This window comes from Coregonus lavaretus (assembly GCF_964263955.1).
Source record: "Coregonus lavaretus genome assembly, chromosome: 24".
In the NCBI taxonomy this organism is placed as follows: Eukaryota; Metazoa; Chordata; class Actinopteri; order Salmoniformes; family Salmonidae; genus Coregonus; species Coregonus lavaretus.
In genome coordinates, this window is record NC_140011.1 from 6,840,865 (window position 1) to 6,860,786 (window position 19,922).

Here is a 19,922-nt window from a genome sequence, read left to right on the forward strand (position 1 = left end):
CGCGGTGCACACATTTTCTGCTTTCTGTATGTAAGAGATAAGGTACATGTGATCTATTGATTATTGGACAGTTCAACGTCTAGTTTTGATAAACATTTGGTTGAGTTGTCAACTAACAGGAATTCAACGTAAAATCAACAAAACAGGGTCTATCTGCAGACGGCGTTTGCTACATGGCGCGCCCAATGAGCGTGACTTACTACCTACGGCGCCCACTACCATTGATGCTGCAAGCTAGCTAGGACACCCGCACACAGTGTCCTTCGCCCCCCACCTGCCGAGCACTGCTTTCCCACAGTTATTTTAACGTTACGGTGAGGGTAATCACTACTCGGTAGTGCCATGCGAGAGTTGGGTTGGCTACACTAGCTAGCTACTTCCCTCACCGTAACGTTAACAGAACTGCGGGGAAGCAGTGCTTGGCAGGCAGGGGTGAAGGACACTATGTACCCAAATATTGTTTATAACTAACCCAAGACAGAGCACAGCCTGTCGTTTCCAATGGGAGCAAATTAATCATAGTGGGCAGAACGAGCAAGGAGGTGGGCAGAGCCAAGCACGAGCTTGCGAGATCCTATTGGCCCGTTCTAGCATGTATTTGCATATTTCTGTTAGGGAACGCCTACTCTATGAAGTGCAAGTTTGCAATAATTAAATAAAATAAAATAAAATGTTATTTGCCACATGCGCCGAATACAACAGGTGTAGACATGACCGTGAAATGCTTACTTACAGCCCTTAACCAACAATGCATTTATTTTTTAATAAAAAAGTAAAATAAAGCAACAACAACAAAAAAGTGTTGAGAAAAAAAGAGCAGAAGTCAAATAAAATAACAGTAGGGAGGCTATATACAGGGGGGTACCGGTGCAGAGTCAATGTGTGGGGGCACTGGGTAGTTGAGGTAATATGTACATGTGGGTAGAGTTAAAGTGACTATGCATAAATAATTAACAGAGTAGCAGCAGCGTAAAAAGATGGGGTGGGGGTGGGGGGGGGGGGCAGTGCAAATAATCTGGGTAGCCATGATTAGCTGTTTAGGAGTCTTATGGCTTGGGGGTAGAAGCTGTTGAGAAGCCTTTTGGACCTAGACTTGGTGCTCCGGTACCGCTTGCCGTGCGGTAGCAGAGAGAACAGTCTATGACTAGGGTAGCTGGAGTCTTTGACCATTTTGAGGGCCTTCCTCTGACACCGCCTGGTATAGAGGTCCTGGATGGCAGAAAGCTTGGTCCCAGTGATGTACTGGGCCGTACGCACTACCCTCTGTAGTGCCTTGCGGTCGGAGGCCTAGCAGTTGCCATACCAGGCGGTGATGCAACCAGTCAGGGTGCTCTCGATGGTGCAGCTGTATAACTTTTTGAGGATCTGAGGACCCATTACAAATCTTTTCAGTCTCCTGAGGGGGAATAGGCTTTGTCGTGCCCTCTTCACAACTGTCTTGGTGTGTTTGGACCATGATAGTTTGTTGGTGATGTGGACACCAAGGAACTTGAAGCTGTTCCACTACAGCCCCGTCGATGAGAATGGGGGCGTGCTCAGTCCTCTTTTTTCCCCTGTAGTCCACAATCATCTCCTTTGTCTTGGTCACGTTGAGGGAGAGGTTGTTATCCTGGCACCACACGGCCAGGTCTCTGACCTCTTCCCTATAGGCTGTCTCATCGTTGTCGGTGATCAGGCCTACCACTGTTGTGTCGTCGGCAAACTTAATGATGGTGTTGGAGTCGTGCCTGGCCATGCAGTCATGGGTGAACAGGGAGTACAGGAGGGGACTGAGCACGCACCCCTGAGGGGCCCTCGTGTTGAGGATCAGCGTGGCAGATGTGTTGTTACCTACCCTTACCACCTGGGGGCGGCCCATCAGGAAGTACAGGATCCAGTTGCAAAGGGTGGTGTTTAGTCCCAGGATCCTTAGCTTAGTGATGAGCTTTGAGGGCACTATGGTGTTGAAAGTTGAGCTGTAGTCAATGAATAGCATTCTCACGTAGGTGTTCCTCTTGTCCAGGTGGGAAAGGGCAGTGTGGAGTGCATCATCTGTGGATCTGTTGGGGCGGTATGCAAATTAGAGTGGGTCTAGGGCAGGGTTCTTCAATTCCGGTCCTGGAGGGCCGAAACACCTCTGTTTTTCATCCTCTCCTTCTAATCAGGGGCTAATTCAGACCTGGGACACCAGGTGAGTGCAATTAACTACCAGGTAGAAATAAAAAACAGAAGTGTTTCGGCCCTCCAGGACCGGAATTGAAGAACCCTGGTCTAGGGTTTCTGGGATAATGGTGTTGATGTGAGCCATGACCAGCCTTTCAAAGCACTTCATGGCTACAGACATCAGTGCTACGGTTCGATAGTCATTTAGGCAGGTTATCTTAGTGTCCTTGGGCACGGGGACTATGGTGGTCTGCTTGAAACATGTTGGTATTATAGACTCAGTCAGGGACATGTTGGGAATGTTGATGAGCACATGCATGTAAGTTTCCCTGCATTAAAGTCCCCGGCCACTAGGAGCGCTGCCTCTGGATGAGCGTTTTCCTGTTTAGTATATTGGCTTATACAGCTCATTGAGTGCAATCTTAATGCCAGCATTGGTTTGTGGTGGTAAATAGACAGCTATGAAAAATATAGATGAAAACTGTCTTGGTAAATAGTGTGGTCTACAGCTTATCATAAGATACTCTACCTCAGGCGAGCAAAACCTCGAGACTTCCTTAGTATTTGATTTTGTGCAACAGCTATTGTTTGTTTACAAATATACACAGACCGCCACCCCTTGTCTTACCGGAGTCAGCCGTTCTATCCTGCCGATGTAGCATATATTCCGTCAGCTGTATGTTGTCCATGTCGTCGTTCAGCCACGACTCTGTGAAACATAAGATATTACAGTTTTTAATGTTCCATTGGTAGGATAACCGTAATCTTAGGTCATCTAATTTATTTTCAAATGATTGAACATTGGCTAATAGGATTGATGGAAGAGGCAGTTTACTCGCTCGCCGTCGGATCCTTACAAGGCACCCCAACCTACGTCCACGATATCGCAGTCTCTTTCTCCTGCGAATGACGGGGATTTGGGCCTTGTCTGGTGTCTGTAGGATATCCTTCGCGTCCGACTCGTTGATGAAAAAATATTCGTCCAATACGAGATGAGTAATCGCTGTCCTGATATCCAGAAGCTCTTTTTGGTTATAAGAGACGATGGCAGAAACATTATGTACAGAATAAATTACAAATAACGCGAAAAAACACACATAATAGTACAATTGGTTAGAGGGCTGTAAAACGGCATCAAAGCCATCTTCTCCAGCGCCATCTCTATTCCAGGCAGTAGTAATAATTCACTCTTGCACTCCTAAACAACACCATTTAAAAAACGTTGATAAAGGGTAAAGTCTACAAAACGTAGTCCACTCTGTTCATAACAGATTCTAGTTTTAGGAACAGAGAACTCTATTGAGATTCATCGATGAGAAAATTAGCAGAATGTTGGCCAAAATCCATCTAGCTCCATCTTCACCCACTGCAGGCCACTGGGCTTCCTCTCATCACCATATTTGGTGGTGAGTGGAAACGCCAACCGGATGCTTCAGATTTATACATCCAGTGAAACATCTGTCTAATTGTTCTATCTGTGGCGTACCAGTGTCCGAGCTAGCTAGCTAGCTACTTCCCTCGCCGTAACATTAACAGAACTTGAAAGCAGTGCTTGGCAGGCGGGGGCGAAGGACACCGTCTACCGGTGTGCCCTAGCTAGCTAGCAGCCTGCAGATAGACGTTGGGGGAAAAAATCGAAATTCCCTTACGTTGATGACTTTTTGCAAATCCAATCAGTTTTCCACGTTGATTCAACTACATTTCACAGTTTTCGCCCACTGGGAATGTATATTTGGGCAGAAAAACATACGCTTTTCTGTCATAAATGTTTCCCTGTGTTTTGTATGTGCTTCCACACTATGAGGTTGGAATAATACTGTGAAATTGTGAAAATTATGATAATACCCTTTCAGTGTAAGAGCTGTTTGAAAAGAACGGCTGGAAATGTCAGCCTGTTTTGGTAGGATGAAGTTTTGGCCTTCCTGGCGACATCACCAGGTGGTAAATTAATTAATATATAAAAAAGAAAGTTCCAACCTCTGCCAATAACATCCAGTTTTCAGTTTCCCCCTCCCAACTCAGACCACTCACAGACAGTTTCTCTTGTTTGAGAAATTGCTCTTTGCTAAGAAGCTATTTTTGTTTCTTTTTGACCACTTTAATTGAAAACAATCACAGTAAGGTACTTAACTGTTATCCAGAAATTCTTTGATATTGAGATAAAAATGGCTGCATTGGACCTTTAACAGCAGTAAGTGTAACTTTGTGCTACAAAACATTTGCAATGTAGCCTTTAATAATGATATAGTAACAAAGTATTAAAATAGGTGTGTACAAGTGTAGCTTATAATATGGAATAATAAGGAGTTTAATTGTCTTATATTGGTGATAAACTGGGCATGGTCAGGTTCCTCACACTAAACTCTGTCAGGCATTCACTGTTCCATTCCAGCTTATCTTATCAATGACCTATTTCAGGGGTATTCAACCTTTTCTTGCCCAGGGACCCCCTCCCAGGAAAACCGGTGACCCAGGGACCTTTAATTCATACGTTAGCAAAAAATAAATAAATCACATCTTGACTTATCAGGTGAATGATAATGGCAAGGATAAGTAATCAACATTTTAAAATGAATAGATTTGGTAGATCGTTTTTCATTATTTGACCTCCCTACATTATAACAGGAAGAGGAAGTGTAAAAACACACACAAGGTTTGAGCCAATAGTGCTTATTCTGCTCCCAATATGATTTAGGACATGTGTGTGTGTGTGTGTTTCCCTTGGTGTCAGGAAGAGATCCAGACACAGCTGATCTTAGCACTGACAGGAGTTCTCTTTATTGGTAACATATTGTATAACACCTCAACACACGTCATTGTTATAGAACACAAGAAATGCTAATTGGAAGAACAGAATTCATCGTCAATGAAGAAGAACCAAGAAGATAAATATTGGATTCACATTTACAAACTCATCTTGTGAAAGTGGATGATGTGAGTCTGATGGCAAGCCCATAGTTGACTCTCTACAGAGGAGACTTAAAATGAAGGTTACGACTAACAGGACTCTACTAAAACTGGAGCGGTTGGCTTTATGTAACTAGAGTGGGATAGGATGAATATACGCGCACAGAGTTTTCATTTCATCATTGACCGTGTGAGGTAATGCCATCACTCTGAGTGACCTTAACCTGAAGGTGTTAGCAGGCCTGATTAGCACTGATCCCATTACTGAGACTACACAGGTAAAGGACTACTGGAAAGACACAAAGTGCATGGCCCTGTGTGTGACTGGGGCCTTAAAGTGTGTGTATGCCAGGACAAGTCTTAGGACAAGCCCTAATTTTTAACCCAATTTCCAAACCTTGTAGATAAAGGTGCAGCGCTTCAGTGTATATGGTGGCTCCCCCTAGGGTTAAGTGCATTGCCAGACAGCAAAGCAAGGCAAGTCAACAGGAACGGAGGGACATTACATACTGGTAGACTCAACTGAACCACACAATGTGCATGTTGTTGTTCCAGCCCAGCACTGATGCACCCGATTCAACTCATCAACTAACGATCAAGCCCTTGATTAGGTGAATCAGGTGTGTTAGTGCTGGGCTGGAACAAAAGCCTGCAGTGCACACCCTGTGGGTCCCCTGGACCTGGGGCTTCATTTATAAAAGTTCTTATTTGTTATATTACATTTCTGCCATCATACAATTGTACAATCATTTCTTAAAATATGATGAAATGTCGACACCCATAAATAGTTGTTCACAAAAAAGCACTTTTCATTTATAAATCACAAAACTTAATGCAAAATCTATGTAAATTGCATATTGTCATCACATCGTTGATGTGGATTTCTCCAGACGGACAATTTATGATCAAATCTATGCGTACTAACATTTTATAAATGATGCCCCTGGATATATATAGGTACCAAATCTGTTCACAATAAATTCAAACCAATAACCATATGAAACACTGTTAGTGACCAACCAACCAACCCACTCTGCCTCAGCAGTAGAGCCTGTACAAAAGCATGTTTATCATCTTCATCATTACACATGTCATCATTATCATCATCATCATCACGGTATAGTCTCCAGACAAAAATACTTTGATGCACTTTACAAAGTTCCGAAAATAGACATAGGAGTTCATAGATCACCAGCATTCAGTAAAAAATCCACACAACGAACAACAACACTACATTTATCGTCATGTTTCAAATTCATGCAAACAACGCATTATAGTCACCACAATTAAACTGTAGTTGTACAATATAGTGTGTAATCATTTAAAATGTAAGGTATAGTCAGTGATTATTTCCAATGCTCAACACTCAGAGAATCAAGTATAAGAACAACAATACAGAAAGGTACATGCTGCATCGTCTTCTCGCGCCGATGGGGTGGGGTGGGGGTGGGGGAGGATATAGTTCATTAGAGGGTAGCCGGTTTCCATATTTCAGAATAAAAGACAAGCAAAACAGTGGGGAAAAACACACAACTACACTAATCCAGTGGGTTTGTTGTGGATTGTGTGGTCAGTTCATACAGCAGGTAGGAAGCAGCCTTAAGCCTAACTTAAACTTTACACAAGTACGCAACTAGCTACGAAAAATGTCTGTTCTTAGTACTTGCATCATGAAAATAAGCAGGAAAAAATGCAAGCACGCAAATTGTAACACCTTTTTGCGTAGCTAATTTTGGTATGCGTGAAGTAAAAATTTGACTTCACTGGAGGAGCACAACTCAACAATAATCAGTGGGAATAACACTGGAGAAGTCATGCTTGTCTTTAAGAACAAGCCAGGGACAACCACTTTAAAGAGTTTCAACTGGACCATTAAAGATATTGTACAGTTTCAATATAACAACAACAACTTACTTGCAGCAATAATAGTAATAATACTACTACTACTAATAATAATAATACTAATAATAATAACAACAATAGTAGTAATAGTAATAATATAAATAATAATAATACAGTAATACACTTGATTTAAACTGTAGATCCTATATGTATGTGTGCCAGGGGTGGGTCTATAGCAGAGGGAAGAGCTTGAATACAGGACTGGTGGCTTGAGTCTGTAGGCATTTGTAATGGATTGATATGGTTGCAGTAGCAGTCGCTGCTGCAGCTTGTGTGTGTGCGCGCGTGTGTGTGTGTGTGTCCAGGAGGGGTTGAGGTTGTGCGTTGTTGCGCTGCAGTAGCATGCACTGGCCATTAGAGAGCGCTACAGTGATAGAGGGAGGAGCAGGGGTGGGGGGTGGGAGGGGGACAGGCATCTCTCTTCATCTTCCTCTACAACTCTCTTTCTCCCTTTCCTCTCGAAGGCTCTTACTCCTCCTGGAAGACAAAAGCGCACACACACACACGCGTATACAGTGAGTGAGTGAGTGAGAGTGTACGTGGTTTTGTGCGTGTGTGTTTATGCGTACCAGTTCACTGCTGCAGCGGTGCAGCCGGTGCTCCAGAGCAGTGGAAGTGAACGTTCTGCCACTTGCGCTCCCGGCGATGCCACACCCTCGTCTCCTCTGATTGGCTGGAGCGTGGGCGGCCCGTGCCGTCGACAAATTGTGTGAGCCGGATGTAGGCAATGCAGGCGGCGTCTTCACCAATCAGGTGGACGTGAGGGTTGAGGATGGTGGTGTGGATGGGCTTACTGTTCTTAGACAGAACTAGAGGGAGAGGGAGAAAGAGATGGGTTTGTTTACGGTTGTATAATAGTTGTGTAGTTGTTGTGTGGTGGGGGGGAGAAAGGTTTGTTTGTGGTGCCTGTTGTTGTTTGTGGTTGTGTAATGGTTGTCTTACGGTTGTCTACACTTGTTGTTACAGTTGTGCCGTGGTTGTCTTATGGTTGTGTTGTGGTTGTCTTACGGTTGTCTACACTTGTTGTCTTATTATGGTTGTGTAGTGGTTGTGTAGTGGTTGTGTAATAATTGTCTTACGGTTGTCGAAGTAGAACCGATGAAAGTCCATGCCCTCCACTAGGTTCCCCAGGGCCTCTGGCTCAAATGATGTCAGGGATGGGTCACAGATCTTTCTGTTGAAAACACACAACACAATACAACACATCAGCTCAAAACAAATCCGCTCAGAACAACAGCTTAGGCTACAATGGCAGCCAAGCAATTTCAGTTTAGAACCTCTAGTTGTAGGGTGATGGTGAGGTGCCGAATGGGAGTTGTTTTGTTATAGTGAGGCGCAGGCTAGGAGTAATAGGGCATCATTTTGCCTTAGCTAAAATGCACTGATCTCTGGGAAAATTACCTTACTACTTACAACAATATAGAGGAAACTATTAGGGTGAGGTGCAGTCTGGGAGTTGTAGTGTTAGGGTGAAGTGAGGTGCGTGCTGGGAGTTGCAGTGTTAGGGTGAAGTGAGGTGCGTGCTGGGAGTTGCAGTGTTGGGGTGAGGTGCAGCCTCAGAGGTGTAGTATTTGGTAAGGTTCAGGCTGCGAGTTGTAGTGTACTCACGCGTAGGCCTCAAAGTCTCCATTGTTGACAGCTTCAATCAGCTGCTCAGTGATCTTGATGATCTCCTGTTTTCGCACTGCAGAGTGAACCAATAACATAGTGGCCGCAGGTACGGGACAGTAAAACGGTTGAGCAACACATTACAACATATTACACTCTTGAACTTGAACACACAGCAGAAGCTCACACACATACTGTGTACACTCACACATACCAACATAGTCACACACTCACAAACACACACTGCATTGTGTAACTCAGAACTCAACTACAGAGTGAGGGTTGTTGTCATAGCAGAGTTACTCACCAGACGGCTTGCTATTCATGTTGGTAAATCCTCTCATTCATCGCTCTCTCTCTTTATCGCTCTCTCTTATCTCCCTCTCTCATCCTCTGAGCCTCGTATAAGTACACTCACACACCCTTTCCTAGCATGGTATACACACTCACCCATAACGTACAGTCCTGCCACTCAGGGCTCCATAGAGGTATAAGCAGGGCCTCGCAGAATGAAGACCTCTCCAATAGAAAGACTCGACCAGATATAGTTCACTGGGCTACAGTCACTAGAACCTTCCCAGGAAAAGTATTTCATCCTCAATGAAGAACTCCTTTCTTTCTTTTACTCTCTTCCTCTCTTTTGTGTCGCTTTCTCCTCTCTTTTCCCCCCCTTTCTCCTTTCCTCTACCCTCTCTCATTTGATGTGTGGCACGTTGAGCTCATCATGCTATTCCCGTCCCTAGATAAGACTTACCAGGGAAGGTCCGTCTCCCTCTACCCCTCCCCCCATCCCTCGCTCTTGCTCTCTTTCAGTAGCCCAGCAGTAGAGCTTATACTTACATCCTAATATGCCCTTCCTTCCTCTCTCTTTCTCCATTCCTTCCTCTCTCCTCCCTCTTTACTCTCCCTCTTTTCTGTGTGTGTGTGTGTGTGTGTGTGTGTGTGTGTGTGTGTGTGTCAGACTCACGTTTCACATCCTCGTCCTCAATAGTGGTGTTGCTGTCAGACGAGTCCTGTAGACACAGAGAGACCTGTCAATGACACACATCAATGCAGACGCACACGCACACAAACCCAAAACAGAACATTCGCCCGCCGTCCACCTTAAACATGACACACATCCAGTGTGCTGTCCCATACATGCAGGGATCTATACCAGTCTAAACCACCAGAGTTTGCAAGACATGGCGCAACAGAGCCCAGTTCCATTTAATTCCAAAAGGTGGCGATAGTGGACAATATATCTCCACATAATGTAGTGTGGGTAGTTTTGTGTCAGTGTGATTATATTTAGCTGCTGTTCCCAGGTCTGTATGACTGTGGAATGCAGGCACACCAGACCTAAAAAAAAACACAAAGACCAGACCTACAACCCACAAAACACTCCCCAACCAGGAGTCATGATAGACACGCATGCAGGCATGCCCGCTGACACACTCACTCACACACACGTGCGCATCCAAGCACGCATGGGCTATCACACGCTAAAAACACCAGCAAGAGAAGACAAAGATGAGAGGACTGAAAGGAGTAGAGAAAATGATGGAGGGATGGAAGAAGGATGTACCTTGTTCCTATCCACATGGATAACAGTGGTCTGAGGCTCCTATAGAGAGAGAGAGAGAAAGGTATGACACATAAGAGGTGAAATACGGATGCTCGAGAGCAGGGTTGTAGGAGCAGAGAAAAAAGAGAGAGAAAGAGATATGGAGGGAGAGAGAGAGAGAAGAAGAGACTGGTTACATTTAAGGAAGAGAAAGAGATTGATAACCCTTTCACAGGGGGAAATCTAAGGGTTAATGGAAGGAAGGAAATGGTTATTTGAAGAATTCCTCTAAGAAAACTAAATCACAAAACTAGTCTCACATAGCCACGCATTCTCACACTGGCAAGAACCTAAAATGAACCCACATCAAACCCCAAAGTCAACCAGCACCCATATCTTCCAGGAGGTCATACGTTGTGGATATCTTCTTAAAAGAAAGAAAGAAAATGCCATTTAGCAGACGCTTTTATCCAAAGCGACTTACAGTCATGCGTGCATCATTTTTTTTTGTGTATGGGTGTTCCTGGGGATTGAACCCACTACCTTGGCGTTACAAGCGCCGTGCTCTACCAGCTGAGCTACAGAGGACCACAGTTCAAACTAGACCGAACAGAACACAGATTTACATACACCTGAGTGACACACAACAACACTATCACCCACAAATAGACCAAATGTCACAGGGCAATGGCTGGTGACTGCGCTTCAACCAGTTAGTCATGGTAGCTACTCGATGATGGCACCTGAAAGCTACTACAATCTGACTGACCATGACATGTACACACAGTCGCACACACAAAACCACACATGCAAAGAATCACACTGAACCGCTACTGACAGGTAGGTGATGAGGGGTTAAGACAGGCAAAGACAAAGACAGAGAGAGAGAGAGAGAGAGAGAGAGAGAGAGAGACAGAGAGAGAGAGAGACAGAGAGAAAAACAGATACAGACCAACAAAAACACAGAGGAAATTGAGACTGACAGAGACAAATAGAGAATAAAGTTGAATAGAAACAGAGGGAGATGGAGTGATATATAAAGGAGGAGTGTACCAGTGCAGCAGAGGGGGTTCCTTTGGGGCTGGTGACTGTGCTGTTTCTCGTGCTGTTAGGCTGCAGCGGTGCAGAAAAGACAATGGGTTAAAATATGGCACAACAGACATGGAAAGTGAGAGGTCTGGGTGTAAGGATGTGGGTGAGGTTAGAAATAAGGTGTATATGCCGGAGGCTGGTCTTGTGGTTACGCTGCCACGCCCGGACCACATATTATGCCCCTGAAGGCAGCGGTTAGATTCCCTGTTCCGTCACTCACTTTCTACACCCTGTTCCTTTCATCTATCTCTCCATCTACACTTCTATCTATATATCTGTAAAAAAAAAAGAAAGAGTATGATGACGTTGCCACTAGACTAGACCCTATGATCTAAGGTCAGTTATGCAATTTCCCCCTTAACAGTTAGTGGCACTCCAGTCTCCTTTTCACCTCATTTAACACCAGATGTATTCAAATAAAGACACATCTCAATAGGTGGTCCAGGTATGTCACGACATAGCACAAGTGGGGGGTGGGCCTTTCCTCTTCTGTTCTCTATTGCTCCTCTGTTGTTCCTCAAGCAAGGGGGGAGGCCGATGACATTACGGATTCCCATCAGACCAACTCCTTAAAGTTTGCAGTTGTCAAAAAAAATATTTTTTTTACCCTTTAGTGTGTGTTCTATACTGTATCTATACTTGGGATATTGCTTTTCAACAGTAAAAGTTCAGAAATCGCTGAAGGACGTCTTTAAGTTTAGGATTTAGGGAGTGAAACCTACTCCTATATCTGTGCCAAGGGACAACCTCTACCTCTAAATAATAAATAAGCCACTATCTTTCACATCTCTCTCTCTCAAATATACTAGAAGTTATATCAGATCCAAGTCTACATGGCTATAACCTAACGTAGCAGCCTGAAAATAGATCCCCCACATTCTGGTCTTGACGAGAATAAAAGAAAACTGTTGTGGGATGTTCTCTTCTGCACTGTTCAACCAAGCCAGTAAATGTAGAGGAGGAGTTGAGATGGAATGTTGCCTTATTAACGTCCAAAAACGGAAGTCGTGTCACAGGCTCTTTCTTCCATTTCCCCTGAAAACCGGAACATCCGGTTGTTTATGACCCCGCTGAGGCTAATATGACTGTGGTCTATATCTATCAGGAAATGGACTCATTCAACCCCAATGGACTGATATACTGGGCAGGATCAATACTGTGAGTCAGTGGGTGTGCAGCCAACCTATCAGAGGGTCTGGTTAGTGTGCAGCCAGCCTATCAGAGGGCATGGTTAGAGTGTGGCAGTATTAGAAGTGATTGAGCAGAGATGGATAGACAACCTACAGCTCATATAACATTGTTTACCCACAAGTCTGATCAACTGGAAGCTAAATGGATCAAATGGTTTAGAGGTGAATTGGATTAGGTCTCTTCATCCACCACTTACATCCGCGATCCAATTCCATCAATCATATCAACGCATATCAGGAGTTTTGGTGGAACCTGAAACGTAGAATATTTGACCAAGACCAACAACATAAACCAGAACACAGACACTTTAGAGAGTAGAAAAGAGAGAGGAAACACACACACACACACACACACACACACACACACACACAATAACCGATTATGTGTTTGGGAGAATGGCTAGCCCCTCATACCAAGTCGGATAATAGCTTGTCATGTCACAACCGTAACAATGCAACTTGGCATATCTGTCTGTCTCTCTCACACACTCTCAGGTGGACTGTGTCTGAATGAGCAATCACTGAGACGTGACCCATGAAGAGAGGATGAGTAAGAGACAATCGAAAGAGTGATAGAGAAGGAAGACAGGAGAAGAGGAGAGGAAGAAGAGGAAAGGAGGATGGAGAGAGAGGAGGAGGGAGAAAGAGAAGAGGTGGAGAGAGAAGAAGAGGAGAGGAGAAGAGGTGGAGAGAGAGAGAGAAGAAAAGGAGAAGAGGGGGGAAAGGGGGATACAGTGATATCCTCACCAAGGTCTGAACTTTGGGGCTGGATTTCCATCTCTGGATGAAGTGATGAGATGGAGGAGAGGAGAGAGTGAGACAGAGATGAACACCATAAGGGACGTGAAGAATGCTGAGGATGAGTGTGGATTGTATGTAAAAAGGAATGATTTACAGTTACACAAATGATCCTAGAACAATTTAGAAACAATTAAATAATCAAACTCATAATCATTCAAATGTAAGAGATCTGACACTTCGATTATGCTCCTATATGGTGGATATAAATGGAGTGGATATATAACTAGTGGATGTAGAATACTGCCTCACAGCAAGAATATTAGAAAAAACGTATGTGTGTGTGTATTGAGATGATTGCTAAGCGACGCCAGAGGTGCAGCGGATGATATTGTAGCTTCTATTTCTGTCTTCCTGGTTCCCAAAGTTCAGACACACAGCAAGAGTAGTATTCCCATCCGACAGCACGCACACACACACACGCACACACACACACACACATCCCAGTGTAGGTGAAACCATTTCATCCTTGATGTGGTGGAGAGTGGTGGGGGTCTGTAGGTGTGGGAGGATTTGGATGGAGTGATGGAGCGAGAGAGGGGTGGAGAGGATGAGAGATGAAGGGGTGATTCAGACAGAGAGAGGGAGAGAGAGAGGTAGAGTAAGTGGTCCTTGTCCATTACTGTTAGTTGCTGGGCTGCACAGAGAGAGATTACAACCGCCCGCTGCTCATAGGGAGATATAGTGTGTGTGTGTGCTTGTGTTCTGAACCCAAGTACAGTGCCTAGTGAAAGTCTACACACCCCTTGCACAGTTGTCACATTTTGCTGCCTTAAAATTAAATCTAACAATTTATTTAATTTGATTTTTTTCCCTATTGATCTACACAACCTGCTCCACATTTTCAAAGTGAAGGAAAAATTATAGAACATTTTCAAAATAAAAAACTAATAAAAAACAAAGATGTCTTGATTGCGTATGTCTTCTCACCCCAGATACTTGGTGGAAACACCTTAGGCAGCAATTACAGCTGTAAATCATTTTGAAGAAGATTCTACCAACTCTGCACAACTTTTAGGGCAATATACTGTATATCCATTGTTTTAGTCAAAATTGCTCAAGCTCAGTGAACTGGGTTGGGAGTCATTGATGGACAGCAATATTCAAAGCTTGTCTCTGATTTTCAAGCAGATTTAAGTCAGGACTGAGACTGGACCCCTCAGGAACACTCTTGGAAAGCCATTCTGGTGAGTCTTTTGCATAAAAATGTGTTTATTGTCCCGCTGAAAAATACAACTCTATCCCAGGGTTCGGTATTCAAAAGACCTGGGCTTTGCTCCTTTAATATTGATTTTGATCCTGACCAACACTCCAGTACATATGAGGTTGCAATAATACTATGAAATTGTGAAAAGGATGATAATGCCCTTTTATTGTAAGAGTTGTTTGAAAAGACTGCCTCAGATTTAGCCTGTTAGGATGGATTGGGATGGAGTTTTGGACTGCCTGGTGACATCACAAATAGTTTTTTAAAAATGTTTTTGTCATTTAGCAGACGCTCTTATCCTTACAGGAGCAATTAGGGTTAAGTGCCTTGCTCAAGGGCACATCGACAGATTTTTCACCCAGTCGGCTCGGGGATTAGAACCAGCGACCTTTCGGTTACTGGCACAACGCTCTTAACCACTAAGCTACCTGCCGCCCAGGTAAGAGAGTTCCAAACCTCTCTGCCAATAACAGCTAGTTTTCAGTTTCCCCCTCCTCATTCAGACCACTCCCAGACAGTCCTAGCAAAATTCTTGCTTTCGAAATTGCTCTTTGCTAAGAAGCTATTTTAGTTTATATTTTACAATTTTCATTGAAAACAATCACAGTAAGGTACTTAATTGTTACCTAGAAAGAATTAGATATTTAAATAAAAATGGCTGCATTGGACCTTTAAACCCGCAATGCGCCTTTGATACCCCTCTTTTAAAGTCACTGAGATCTCTTCTTCTAGCCATGGTAGCCAAAATAATAATAAGCAACTGTGCCTTTTTATACATGACCCTAAGTATGATGGGATGTTATTTGCTTAATTAACTCAGGAACCACACCTGTGTGAAAGCATCTGATTTCAATATACAGTGCATTCACAAAGTATTCAGACCCCTTGACTTTTTGTTATGTTACAGCCTTATTCTAAAATTGATTTTTTTTTTATTATCCTCAGCAATCTACACACAATACACCATAATGTCAAAGCGAAACATGTTTTTCGAAATGTTTGCAAATGTATAAAATAATATATTTAAAAAATACCTTAATTACATAAGTATTCAGACTCTCTGCTATGAGACTGGAGTCCACCTATGGTAAATTCAATTGACTGGACATGATTTGGAAAGGCACACACCTGTCTATATAAGGTTCCGCAGTTGACAGTGCACGTCAGAGCAAAAACCAAGCCATGAGGTCGAAGGAATTGTCCTTAGAGCTCTGAGACAGGATTGTGTTGAGGCTAAGATCTGGGGAAGGGTACCAAAAAAATTCTGCAGCATTGAAGGTCCCCAAGAACACAGTGGCCTCCATCATTCTTAAATGGAAGAAGTTTGGAACCACCCAGACTCTTCCTAGAGCTATTTTTAATACATTTGCAAAAAGTTATAAAAACCAGTTTTTGGTTTGTCATTATGGGGTATTGTGTGTAGATCGATGAAGGGAAAAAACAATTTAATCTATTTTAAAATAAGGCTGTAACGTAACAAAATGTCGAAAAAGTCAAGGGGTCTGAATACTTTCTGAATGCACTGTACTTAACACGCAGTCCATTCTGATCTTTTTTCCACTAATTGGTCTTTTGAGCAATCACATCAGATATTTTTCAGAGCTGATCTGATTGGTCAAAATACCAATTAGTGAAAAAAAGATCAGAATTGGGCTGCCTGTCTAAATGCAGCCAGAGTATACCTCATTTACTGAAGTGTTTCCTTTATTTTGGCAGTTACCTGTACTGTATATAAAAAACAGGAAATCACGTTTTTGACTGCACTGGGCTTTTAATTTAGAAACATTTCTATACTTGTTCTTTCACTTTGAAAATGTGGAGCAGGTTGTGTAGATCAGTAGGTAAAACATTTCATTTTAAACTTTTTGTTATTACATTTGAAGGCAGCAAAATGTGACAACTGTGCAAGGGGTGTGTAGACTTTCACTAGGCACTGTAGCTCCAGTGTTGTTTGCAGAGTCAGAGAGAGAGGAACAGAGAGTGAGAGGGAGGGAAGAAGGGAGTGCAGAGGGTTGTGCAGAGAAAGATTACATAACGACAGATTAATCATGAGAGAGAAATAATCTGAGATTAGCACCCTGCCACCCAGAGAGAGAGAGAGAGAGAGAGAGAGAGGGAGGGACAGAGAGGAGGGACAGAAAGAGGGAAAGATGGAGGGAGAAGAGATGGAGGGAGAAAGATGGAGATTAGAGGTTGAGGATGGGTTATACACCTGACAGCTCTGCCCTCAGTTCAAAGGTCACAGGTGAAATATTTGGCTGGGATACTGTTTAGTGTGTGTAATCTGGGTGTACATCCTATGCTGTGTGTGTGTTAGCGTACCAATGCCAGCAGAATCCGTCTTTGAGGCTGATGAGACTCCATCGACTTTCATTTTTCACCCATCTAAAAAACTCTTTAGAATTCTATAGAACAGATTATGTTCACACAATTTCTATTTGGTGCAAAATTGAAAAACAATGTAACTGGGAATCAGCATGGCATGCCCATACGCCAATATTTCGCTATAACGCCTTGTGATCTGGAGAGCGGCCTTTTGCACCACCCCAATGGTACAAATGTGGAATCCGTACCCATGGACAGTAATGGTTTGAGAACATTCAAAAATTTGAAAGACACATACACATTACCAGACAACTCCTGTTTCTATATTTACAACTTAGGTCAGCTATGCTGGCCTATGGAGTCCTTTGGGAAACCCAACTACCGAAACATCCAATGATGGGATTGATAAAAACATTATCTGGGCCCCCAAAAGGACTGATCTCTATAATACACTGCTCAAAAAAATAAAGGGAACACTTAAACAACACAATGTAACTCCAAGTCCATCACACTTCTGTGAAATCAAACTGTCCACTTAGGAAGCAACACTGATTGACAATACATTTCACATGCTGTTGTGCAAATGGAATAGACAACAGGTGGAAATTATAGGCAATTAGCAAGACACCCCCAATAAAGAAGTGGTTCTGCAGGTGGTGACCACAGACCACTTCTCAGTTCCTATGCTTCCTGGCTGATGTTTTGGTCACTTTTGAATGCTGGCGGTGCTTTCACTCTAGTGGTAGCATGAGACGGAGTCTACAACCCACACAAGTGGCTCAGGTAGTGCAGCTCATCCAGGATGGCACATCAATGCAAGCTGTGGCAAGAAGGTTTGCTGTGTCTATCAGCGTAGTGTCCAGAGCATGGAGGCGCTACCAGGAGACAGGCCAGTACATCAGGAGACGTGGAGGAGGCCGTAGGAGGGCAACAACCCAGCAGCAGGACCACTACCTCCGCCTTTGTGCAAGGAGGAGCAGGAGGAGCACTGCCAGAGCCCTGCAAAATGACCTCCAGCAGGCCACAAATGTGCATGTGTCTGCTCAAACGGTCAGAAACAGACTCCATGAGGGTGGTATGAGGGCCCGACGTCCACAGGTGGGGGTTGTGCTTACAGCCCAACACCGTGCAGGACGTTTGGCATTTGCCAGAGAACACCAAGATTGGCAAATTCGCCACTGGCGCCCTGTGGTCTTCACAGATGAAAGCAGGTTCACACTGAGCACGTGACAGACGTGACAGAGTCTGGAGACGCCGTGGAGAATGTTCTGCTGCCTGCAACATCCTCCAGCATGACCGGTTTGGCGGTGGGTCAGTCATGGTGTGGGGTGGCATTTCTTTGGGGGACCGCACAGCCCTCCATGTGCTCGCCAGAGGTAGCCTGACTGCCATTAGGTACCGAGATGAGATCCTCAGACCCCTTGTGAGACCATATGCTGGTGCGGTTGGCCCTGGGTTCCTCCTAATGCAAGACAATGCTAGACCTCATGTGGCTGGAGTGTGTCAGCAGTTCCTGCAAGACGAAGGCATTGATGCTATGGACTGGCCCGCCCGTTCCCCAGACCTGAATCCAATTGAGCACATCCGGGACATAATGTCTCGCTCCATCCACCAATGCCACGTTGCACCACAGACTGTCCAGGAGTTGGCGGATGCTTTAGTCCAGGTCTGGGAGGAGATCCCTCAGGAGACCATCCGCCACCTCATCAGGAGCATGCCCAGGCGTTGTAGGGAGGTCATACAGGCACGTGGAGGCCACACACACTACTGAGCCTCATTTTGACTTGTTTTAAGGACATTACATCAAAGTTGGATCAGCCTGTAGTGTGGTTTTCCACTTTAATTTTGAGGGTGACTCCAAATCCAGACCTCCATGGCTTGATAAATTTGATTTCCATTGATAATTTGTGTGTGATTTGGTTGTCAGCACATTCAACTATGTAAAGAAAAAAGTATTTAATAAGATTATTTCATTCATTCAGATCTAGGATGTGTTATTTAAGTGTTCCCTTTATTTTTTTGAGCAGTGTATATAACAACTTTTGGAAAGCTCATATTCTGAGCTAGCCATTAAAAAAGTATGGTCCACAGATCTAATTGAATCTGAACCATGCTTAAACTGAAACAGAATATGGAAAAATATGACCTTGGTATCCCGTTGACCATTGCTAGACAGCAATTTTCAAGTCTTGCCATAGATTTAAGTCAAAACAGTAACTAGGCCACTCATGAACATTCAATGTTATCTTGGTAAACAACTCCAGTGTATATTTGGCCTTGTGTTTAAGGTTATTGTCCTGCTGTAGGTGAATTGGTCTCCCAGTGTCTGTTGGAAAGCAGACTGAACCAGGTTTTCCTTTAGGATTTTGCCTGTGCTTAGCTCTATTCCGTTTCTTTCCATCCTAAAAAACCTCCTAGTCCTTGCTGATGACAAGCATACCCATAGCATGAAGCAGCCACCACCATGCTTGAATGTGTTGTTTGCCCCAAACATAACGCTTTGTATTTGTATTAATTTATTTGCCACATTTTTTGCAGTTTTACTTTAGTGCCTTATTACAAACAAGATGCATGTTTTGGAATATTTTGATTCTGTACAGGCTTCCATTGGCCTCATGGTAAAATCCCTGAGCGGTTTCCTTCCTCTCCGGCAAATGAGTTAGCAAGGACGCCTGTATCTTTGTAGTGACTGGGTGTATTGATATACCATCCAAAGTGTAATTAATAACTTCACCATGCTCAAAAGGATGTACAATGTCTGCTTTTTAAAAAATGTTTACGCATCTCCCAATAGGTCTTTGTGGTTGAATCTGTGTTTGAAATTCACTGCTCGACTGAAGGATCTTAAAGATAATGTAGAGGGTACAGATATGAGGTAGTCATTCAAAAATCATGTTAAACACTATTATTGCACACAGAGTGAGTCCATGCAACTTATTATGTGACTTGTGAAGACATATTTTACTCCTGAACTTATTTAGGCTTGTCATAACAAAGGGATACTGGTGTATCAATACTTATTGACTTAAGACATTTCAGCTTTTCATTTTTATTAATTTGTAAAAAAAAATCTAAAAACATAATTCCACTTTGACATTACGGGGTATTGTGTGTAGTCCAGAAACACAAATTCTCAACTGAATCAATTTTAAATTCAGGCGGTAACACAACAAAATGAGGAAAAAGTTAAAGGGTGTGCATACTT

The 19,922-nt window shown here is 43.5% G+C and overlaps 1 pseudogene across 1 annotated transcript in view; it reads right to left on the bottom strand.

Annotated features, from left to right (window-relative positions):
• Positions 1–6,551: 6,551 nt before the first annotated feature.
• LOC311099580 (calcium/calmodulin-dependent protein kinase type II subunit beta-like) overlaps positions 6,552–19,922 on the bottom strand; it is a 51,008-nt pseudogene continuing 37,637 nt past the window's right edge. The window contains exons 15-21 of the transcript XR_014615708.1: positions 11,159–11,218; positions 10,127–10,165; positions 9,527–9,572; positions 8,560–8,635; positions 8,031–8,125; positions 7,521–7,760; positions 6,552–7,428 (exon numbers count right to left, since the gene is read on the bottom strand). The product of XR_014615708.1 is annotated as a calcium/calmodulin-dependent protein kinase type II subunit beta-like (transcript). The remainder of the gene's footprint in view (positions 7,429–7,520; positions 7,761–8,030; positions 8,126–8,559; positions 8,636–9,526; positions 9,573–10,126; positions 10,166–11,158; positions 11,219–19,922) is intronic.